Raw genomic sequence first — 3,935 nt, forward strand, 5'->3', positions numbered from 1 at the left:
AAAATAAATTTAAAAGAGTTAACTTTTGGAATCGAAGACCGATTATCGGGCAGGAATGGTGCATGTGGTGGATAATTCCCCATACCTTCCATTCTTGTAACCAGGTAGCGAGTCTAGATTTCTGGTTAATTATGGGTCCTAAATCCCACATCTAGGTGGCGACTCTGTTAGCTTCTTTTGTGTGGAATTCGGATTGCCTTAATAATCCCAAGTTCACATAAAAGACGAATTAAAATCAATACTAAAAGAGCACACGCCAATCGCGTGGGTACGAGAGACCAAGAGAGTGCGTGGCAGATCGCGCCCCACCTCTCTCGCGGGATCGGGTCCCACACTTATTAGCATTAGTCAATTGTGTGACAACGGTTTTGCAGTAGTCTTTAACCCCGACAAATGCATTGTTAAGAATAAGATAGATGGAAAAGTTCAATTCATAGGTTCTAGAGACAATAACATTTACACCATTGGGCTAGATGATCTTAGACTCCAAAATATAACTTCTCTTAATGCCATTAGTGAAGATTCTTGGCTATGGCATAGGAGGTTGGGTCATGCCGGAATGGATCTCATTTCAACTCTCTCCTCAAAAGACATTGTTAGAGGATTCCCTAAGTTCAAGTACACCAAAGATCACATTTGTAGAACTTGTCAATTAGGCAAACAATTGAAGAGCTCATTTGCGCCTAAAAATATGATCTCAACCACTTACCCCTTGCAACTACTTCATATGGATCTTTTTGGACCAATGTAGACAAGTAGCTTAGGTGGAAAGAAGTATGTGTTTGTTGTTGTGGATGACTACTCACGATTTACATGGGTCATATTTTAGCTCATAAAGATGAAACCCATGAAAATTTTCTTAAGTTGTGTAATCAAGTCCAAAATGAAAAAGGTATTACCATATCTTACATTAGAAGTGACCATGGAACGGAATTTGAAAATATTCACTTTGACACTTATTGTAATGAACATGGCATCAAACACAACTTTTCGGCACCTAGGACACTTCAACAAAATGGGGTTGTAGAAAGAAAGAACCGAACCCTCTAAGAAATGGCTAGAACCATGTTGCATGAGAATGATCTCCCTAGATACTTTTGGATGGAGGCGGTTAGCACCGCTTGCTATATCATAAATAGGGTGTATATGAGGCCAATTTCTAAGAAAACACCTTATGAGCTTTGGAAAAACTTGAAACCAAATATAAGCTAATTTAGGGTGTTTGGTTGTAGATGCTACATCTTGAATATCAAAGATAACTTGCATAAATTTGATAAGAAGTCGGATGATGGCATATTCTTAAGGTATTCTACACATAGCAAGGCATATAGAGTGTTTAATACAAGAACCCTAGTTGTAGAAGAATCCATGCATGTTACATTTGATGAGAGAGAGCTAACACCTCAAGAAATGCCACGTGATGAGGATGAACCTATTGAACACCTCTTATCTAAGACAAATGTTCCTTCCCATGCATCTACAAGTAATACATTACCTAGTGAGAAAGTTGAGAGTGTAGAGGATAACTCATTACCTAGGGATAGGGAATATTGGTAGATCATCCTGAATCCCAAATCTTAGGTGATGCCACATCGCCGGTAAGAACTGGATCATACTATCGTAGTGTGAGTAACAACTTGGCGTTCCTATCCGAATTAGAACCAAGTCCATCAAGGAAGCTGAAAAGGACGAATATTGGTGTAGACACCCCTATTTTGCTTCACTTTAAAAATCAAAAGATTTGGTAGTGTCATCAAGTCTTGAGTCTGTATTCCGCATTAGATTAGGCATCCATGCATTTTAGGGTAGATTTCATCTCGTTATAAGAGTTTTGAAGTTGATCCGCGATCCTAAAGGTCCCTAGGGGGTTCCGTTGGCCTCTGGAAGATGTAAAATCAAGTTTTCAAGCAAGTGAAAAAACCTGCTATTTTGAGAATTTTTAAGGTTTCCTTCATTTTCGCCCATTTTTGCATTACAGGGGTATTTTGGTCATTCCTGATGTGTCCCGTTTGACACCCGAGTTATGTCTGAGAAATCTCAAGCGATTCCATGAATTTTGAAAAAGCTGCTATTTTTAGAATTTCTCAGGGTTTTTCCTAGTTTCACCAAATTCTGTATCTCGGGGGTAATCTGGTCATTTCCAATATGTTTCATTTGACCTCTAGGGTGTATCTAAGGAATCTAAGATCATTTCATGAATTTTGAAAAGCTTGCTAAATTTAGAGTTTCTCAGGGGTTTCGCTTGACTTGGAAATTTTATGTGTCAATGGCATTTTGGGTATTTTCATAAGGTACCAAATGATCCTGTTTGATATTGCTCACCAAAAGGACCCAACTTTAAAAATTTCTATTTTTGAAGTTTGATCACAAAGATTTTCCATTTTTAACTTTTCCCTTTAGGGGTGAACCAATTTAAGGGTATTTTGGTCACATTTGGATGTGTAATTGTCAAATAAGGGCATTTTAGTCCGAAAAATTATTTTCTCAAAAAAGATGGTTCGATCATATGTTAGGGATGCACCATAAATGTCAAATGGGTTGGGTCCATATATAAAATGTTGAATTTAGAAAGATTTTATTGAATTTTTATGGAAAAAACCCAAAACCCGTGTGAAATGCCCATTGGGCTAAAGCCCGCAAGAATGGAGCCCATGTGGGTCGACCACCATGGTGGGCGCCCCACATGGCTGACCCACATGAGTTGGGTGCCCCACCTAGATGGTGTCATGGTGGTGACATCATATTGGTTAAAAGAAAAATAAAAAGAATAAAAAGAAAAGAACGAAAGAAAGAAAAGATGAATGGTTGCTTAAAAGGGGTTTTCCAAAGAAGCAATGTGGAATGGGAATAGCTTGTCTTGTTTGACAAGAAATTAAGATTGGAATCAAATCCAATTTGGAAACAAGAAAGAAAGAAAGCAAGAGAGAAAAATTAGAAACAAGCCAAAGATGGGAGCTCTCACATTGGAAACTACTATTTCTCTCCTAACCCTAGCTCTTTTTGTATAAAAATCAAAGCACACAACACAAAGGGGATCCAAAAAATCCAAATTCATCATTTTTCTCTCTCCTCCCAAGATAAAAAAAGAGAAAAAAACCTCCTCTCTCTTTAAGTGCGTTCATCTCTCTCTCAAGGGTTCTTCACAAAATAGATTCTTGAATTCTTTGGGTTATGTAGGGTTGAAGTCGGGTTGGGTTGGGTCGGGTTCGGGTTGGCAAAAAGAGTTCCTCGGGCCGGGTCAGGTTGAACCTTGTCGGGTTGGAACTCGGGTCGGGTCGGGTTTGGGTTGACCAAATGGTTGCTCGGGTCGGGTTCAGGTTGGCCTCAACCTTACCCAACTAGACCTAAGTTGCACCCCTAAGTACTATCCTCTGGTGACTCCAATAGAATCACGGTTGCATAGACAAAAAATGAGAGCCTCGCCAACAGACCAATATGACCCCTCAGGTCAAAGGACATGTAAAGGGTCATGTATGGTAGAATAGCTCAACTATATCCTGTCCATAAGCTATTCTAATGTGATCATGTTCAGTACGCAATCTCATTGCCGCACCCATTCTATCTTGCTTAGGGTCCACTTACCCGACTGATTGAGATAAGTCACTCCACATCTCGTGCTTGTAGGCAAGATAGATGCTAGTTGTGTACAGAAGGAGGTGTCCAACCTCAACCCCAACTAGGAACTACCCATATCTCCTTGCTCCCTAGGATATGTGAATCCATGAGCATGAATTTGCTACTTTGCTACCTAAGGACAAATACGTGTCTATAACATATCACACATATGTAACTTTTAGTACCCATAAATTGTCATGAAAAGAAACTTTTATTGATTAACATGCGAAATATACTGAGTTTTAGGGCACCAACTCTAACAGTGTCATATAGACATCCTCATGCAAATCTCCATTTAGAAAAGCAATCTTGACATCCAT

Source organism: Tasmannia lanceolata, unplaced genomic scaffold, assembly GCF_043159265.1.
Source record: "Tasmannia lanceolata isolate RefF3 unplaced genomic scaffold, GAP_Taslan_0.1 ptg000023l, whole genome shotgun sequence".
Lineage (NCBI taxonomy): Eukaryota > Viridiplantae > Streptophyta > Magnoliopsida > Canellales > Winteraceae > Tasmannia > Tasmannia lanceolata.